The sequence below is a fragment of the Panthera leo genome, chromosome D3 (genome assembly GCF_018350215.1).
Source record: "Panthera leo isolate Ple1 chromosome D3, P.leo_Ple1_pat1.1, whole genome shotgun sequence".
Taxonomy (NCBI): Eukaryota; Metazoa; Chordata; class Mammalia; order Carnivora; family Felidae; genus Panthera; species Panthera leo.
The window spans coordinates 78,693,765-78,700,082 of record NC_056690.1 but is presented as its reverse complement, the minus strand read 5'-3'; positions in this window follow the sequence as shown (position 1 = coordinate 78,700,082).

Genomic DNA, 6,318 nt, shown 5'->3' with positions numbered 1-6,318 from the left:
TTGATGTTAGTTCAGTGACATCATATAACATGGAGGCTATATTAAACACACCCTGATTGCCCCCAAAATGTCTTTTTTAGTTGTTTTAAGATCCAATTAAGATTTGCACAATATATTTAGTTATTTCATTTCTAAATGTAGGACAGAGAGTTTACAACACATTGATTTATTTAGTCTCTCGTGCCATTGAAATACCGCATGCTCCTGAACTATCCGGAATGCCCCCTAACCTAATAGAATTTTACCTAGATACCCCAACTGGGGAATTCTACATGGCCCTAAGATAACGCCAGTCACTGAGAATGACCACTCATTTTTTCTTGGGGAAACGAGAGGAATCTTTTTTTCTTGCTCATGTCAACCAGATATCCTGTTTTGAAAATGTACAGGTCAGAGTGCTTGGAAACTTGCTCTGGGTCTTGTCCCCAATGTCTCAGTCATTTGCTGCCACAATCGCTCCCTCCCCCCAAATTTATAAAATCCTTTGCTAACACAATTGCCTCAAAGCAATGCTTTTGGAGGTGTTTCCCTCCTGTGGAGAAATAATGAAAAGAAGTCCTCCTCTCCTTCTGATCTCCCTTCTTATTTTAACATTGACTTTTTTTAAGTTTATTTATTTATTTTGAGAGAGAGAGAGAGAGAGAGAGAGGGAAAGGGGCAGAAAGGGAAGGAGAGAGAGGATCCCAAGCAGGCCCTGCGCTGTCGGCACAGAGCTGGACGCAGGGCTCAATCCCATGATTCATGGGATCATGACCTGAGCCAAAATTAAGAGTTGGACACCTACCCAGTTGAGCCACCCAGGCGCCCAACAACATTGACCTTTAAAAGAGTCTACACCAGTTATTTCATAGAATATTTGACATTTATGTTATTAAGCGGAATTTTTCCTGGAAATACAGAACTGTGATTATTTTGTCTTCATGTCCCAAATTCTACGGGCCAGAGTTTTTGTCTGTGTTAGATTTTTTACGGAACGTACTTTGGGTCAGAGTGAATAATTGCATCACAGATGAAGACAGTTTTAAATTGCATGTAAAATATTACTACACCCGTAAAGTCATTGGTTAGTCTCCACCACAAGGAACTTCTCAGGGGATATGCTCTTCCTGAGGCTGCAGCCTGCTGTTAGGTTACCGGTTCCCCCATTCTCTTGGACCCTTCTCTCTTTTCTCCTCTCTCCCTTTCTTCCCCTCTTTCGTCTTCTAGAGGCAGAAACACAACACAGCTCCAAAGTCTCTTTTCCTTTATTTCAGAGGAAAACTCACGCTTTATCTAAGCCTACCTTATCTAAGTTCAATATCATGGGGCCCTATATTCAGTGGTCAGACAGTTATTACGTTGTTTTCTGAAACAAAGAAGGAATTCTCTTTTCTGCCATCCATCTAGGTTAATGGTTCAAAGTGAGTTAGCCTGTGATGTATCGTCTTCCTGGTGTACTCATAGGTTAAATACGGTGAAGAACTAAATTGGACCTACAGACACCAGCAGCATCTGGAACAAACTGTGTTCCACCATATCACTTGCAACGAGAAACAGTAATGAGCTCCAGGGAGCAAGGTGTGTAGGTTCAGGTTCAAGCCCAGCCTGGAGACTGTGCGGCTAAAGATCACGTCTGCCATCTCTCAGATTCCTGCAAGATGTGTTCTCTGCAGGACAGCCCTGAAGCATTCCTCAGCGTTGTGCTGCCATAAATGGATAGCCTCGTAGCTAACGTGGGCAGTCCACTCCAACAAACAAGCACTTTCTCGACTAAGGAAAGATATAATGAAGCTTTAGAGATAAGCTGCAAGTGCACAGCAATGTCATGTGCGATGGAAAACGTGTCTCCTCGCTGCTGTGTGATCACCTTTTTTGATAATTAAATTTACAGGAACTAAAAAGAAGGGGAAGAGGAGGAAGAGGACAAAGTGGAGAAGGAGGAAGAGGAGGAAAAGGAGGAGCAGGAGGAGGAAGGGGAGGAGAAGGAATAGAAAAGGGAAGAGAAGAGGAAGAAGGAGAAGGGGAAGAGGAAGAGGCAAAAGAAGGAGGAGGAGAGGAAAAAGGGGAAGAAGGAGAAGGAAATAGAAATATTCTGCTCTCTACCCTGCCCCAAAGAACAAAAGAGGAGGAAAAATAGCATCGACAATTTCCCAGGCATCAAAAGCTGGTGTAGGCTCATCAGTTAAATAAATGGCGGTAGATGTTGTCCGTGTCCTACCTACGCCCCCTCATACTTCGGCACGCCCTGGCCTGACTCCTTATTGCCGGCACCCGCATCTCTTTGCATGTGGGCTTTATCCTGCTGTTGGAGCCTGCTTTGCTGTGCATACAGTGAGCCAGAGTTCTGGGGAATGACCATTCTTCAGAGCGGCCCACAACCAATAATTGTGGACCTTCATGGCATCCCAGTGGGATTCAAGTCTGTTCACTCACAGTGGTGGCCGGCTCGTGCCCTTTGTTGGCCGCCTCTGCACATCCCTCCAGGTTCTTCCCCCCACCTCCCAGGCAGACTCAGCACATGCTCAGCGTCTGTTTCTGGACCTGCAAAAATTATATGCTGCTTAGCACTGCCTGAATGGCTTGAAAAACATTCATGCTTGTGTAGTTCAAACATGGGTCTTCTCAGATCTTTAGATCATTCTTCAAAACTGTTAAAATATAAATTAAATACCCTTATTATAGTACCCTTAGGCACTCTAAATAAATCCTCTCTTGTAAATAATTGATACACTTTTTATTTTCATTTTCTTGGAAGGAAAAGCAACATAAACTAAATTAATGTTTTTGTTATTATAATATTAAAATATAATAAAATGTGTCACACTTCCCACTTTTCTAAGGATAAACAACCATAATCCAATTTATGTCTCAGGCTGTAATTTAATTTACTATGAAAGAATATAAGGGATTACAATATTAAGCAGTGTAATTTAAATAAGGTAAATAGGGTATAAAATAGCATAATATAAAGTAGGAAGCCAGTTGGAAGGAATAGAGAATTAATTATTTAACTATATTAAAGTACATATCAAATTTCTTGTTTTACCAAAATACCTACCATCTAGCACAGGTTGACTGACCTTTGCTTTAGAACACTAGAGCGTAAGATGTTTCTAAATATTCTTTTTTTTAATGTTTGCTTATTTTGCTTTGAGAGAGACAGAGAGTAAATGGGGGAGGGACAGAGAGAGACAGAATCACAGAATCCGAATCCAAAGCAGGCTCTAGGCTCTGAGCTGTCAGCACAGAGCCTGATGTGGGGCTGGAACTCTGACACCGTGAGATCATGACCTGAGCCAAAGTTGGACGCCTAACGGACTGAGCCACCCAGGCGCCCCAGATATTTCTAAACAAAAGAGTCAAAACTCTCATGAATAAATTGCTTGACAAAACCTCCTGGGACATTAATTTTTTTAATTTTTTATTTAGAAATAGTTTTGGACTTATAGAAAGCTTACAAAACTCATACAGAGTTCTCCTCTTTCCTGAAGCGCCCCCAGCGTTAATATCTTACATAAACATCGTGTAATTAGCAAAACCATGAAATTAACATTGGTACAAAACTGTTAACTAACCTTCAGACCTGAGTAGGATTTTCCCACTTTTTCAGTAATGTCCAGGAACCCTCAATGCGCTTGAGTGTCATGTTTCCTCGGTTTCTTTCAATATCTGGCAGATGTTCAGTCCTTCATTGTTTTTCATCTCCTGGGCACATTTGAATAATGTGTGATGTGCCTTTTCAGCACATCATGTGTTGTTGGTATATCTTATTACTGGGTGAGGTTCACCTTGATCACGTGATTAAGGTGGTATGTGCCAGGTTTCTTCACATTTTTTTCTTTGTAATTAATAAGTACATGGGGAAAATATTTCGAGACTGTGGAAATATTCTGTTTTTTCATCATACTTTTGTCCACTAATTTCAGCATCCACTGACGTCGTCTGCAGGAGCTCTTGTGGTGTTTGTTTAATAATGACTTTCTATTTTCTTCATTTTTGTTCGAATGTAAGTAAAAGTCTTTTCTTTCCCCATTTAATTGTCATTCGGTTGTCCATTTATATCAGAAGAGGTTCAGGCAGATCTATTTTATTCTATAGGCTAAAATTTAATGCTATCATTATTTAATATTCAAATTACCTCAGTTTTGGCCACCGGGAGGCCCTTCAAGTGAGTTACTGTGTCTCTGTGCCCTTTCAACAGACATGGCTTTTTTGTTTTGTTTTGTTTTTTAATCTATTTGCTTCGTTTCCGGCACCACAAGATGTACCAGCTTCCTGTTGTATTTTCCCTGCCCTAACCCTAGAACTGGCCGCTTTTCCAAGAATCCCTGCTTCCTCGTATTAGAGAATGGTATTTAGATATCAAGATCTGGGTATTAGATGTACCCAGTGCTACTTACTGGGTTATCACTTTCCAGACCTTCTTGGCAGACAGAGTAGAAATACACGTATGTATCTTGCCGTTTCCCCACCATCAGCTTGGTTTTTTAACCTATTGTCTGAAGAGCAATTGCCCCGAGGGGAAAACCTCCAAGTGTCAGGGGCACGTCTTTGTGGCCTCCCTTTGCTCCAGAAGCTCGACTCCCCCAACATGGACAGAAGCCGCGCCAATCCCGAATACCGGCTCTTGCACGTTAGCTCAGTGTGATTGCTCAAAACCCTGATGACTTCTTAGCTGCTCCCATCTACTTCAAGAGTCACCAAATGCTCCTGGGACACAAGTGGAATCCTAATTTTACTCTAACGTAACGAGATTCCTCGAGGTCTGGCTGCTTCGGCGGCTCTGCAAAGCCTTCAAAGAGATGGCATTTTCTTTGTCTTTTACTCACGGCTTCTAATTGTTTTTGGTAGGTGCACAGGAGTATTAGTCTGGTATAAACTACCACATAGTAACCTAGAGTGGTGGTGTTTTTTCTTTAACTTTTTAAAAATAGAGGTAAACAGACATACAAAAAAGTGCACACAGTGTAAGTATACAGTTCACTGAATTTCCACGGATAGAACACAAACTTATAGCTACCCTCCATGTGAAGAAATAGATCTTGTGGCATTTTAACAGTTCGTTATTGAGTACTTTTAAGTGAAATGCTCAAGAAATTTGTACCATTTGGGTAGGAAAAATAAAAGTATAAGATTAAAAAGCAAGTCATAGCCCCTCGTGGGGACAGGTCAATGGAGGCTGAGATATCAAAATGCTCTCAGTAAGAATGCTTATCCTGTGCTCTATAGAAACACCAGAGACATTTAGGCAAAGTGACATACAACGAATGAGTGTTAGTATAAATTAAACTGGACCCTTTGTTCAGTGGGTGTCCACCTCTATGCCACCAACGAATTTCATAAAGTTTCTCCAAACGTCACGGTCATTGCAAGGATTGTCCTCAACCAAACCTTTTAATTAACTTAGAGGCAGAAAAATACTTCTGAGAACAGTGCAGTGTGCTTTCTTCATGAGAGAAATCAGCACTGAGAAATTTGAAAATTTGCAGATGTTAGTTTGAAATCTATTTAATATACACAAAAGATTGCAAAACTAAATTTACCTGTAATTGAGGCAGAGGTTGCCATTTTCCTCAGTGCAAAATTTGGAAAGCAGATTGTACCTCATTTAAAGCTTTGTCCTATATACACGCAGATAATGATTGGAGGTGTTGGTGTTGATGCTGAAGAATGCCAAAGAAGGAAATGTGTTTCAGATGGAAGAACAGCGAAAGCTTCGAGGGTCTGATAATCTAAAAATCCAAGAAACGAAAGAGGATTTGCTCCCCAAACTGATAAATGAAAATGAATGAATGAACAAAGAGTAACCAAGAATAAAATAGAATACAGGCTTTGTTCAAACAAACCAGTGATACTAACAAAGCCAGAGACCAAGATAGCCAGAATCTCTAGATGCTGACAGGGAGGGCTTTGATTAAAACTGGATGTTAGGATTTGTTAAAAGACAAATGGTAAAAAAAATTTTAAGAGTTTATTTGAGCAAAATTCCATTACAATTGGGGAATGCCAAACCAGAAGTGGTTAGGAGCACTCCACCCAGGGGAGACTTCTAGAGAGAACTTTCACAGAGAGACTTTTATAGAGAAAAGGCAGAAGCAAAGTAAGGAAGTCATTGATTGCCTATGGCTTAAAGCCTAGTTGGCTATTTGTGATTGGTTGTCCTTGGGTTTTGAATTTGTAGCCCTGAGGCGTTTACAGTTTAGATTTTGGTTTGCTTACATAGACCACGGCTGCATTTAGCCAGCTCAGTCTAATGGCCTCCTTGTTTAATGAATTTAACGGATATTTAACCTAGATATTTCTAGGTTTCTCTGTCTGTGAGGGTTCTAGCAACCGAAA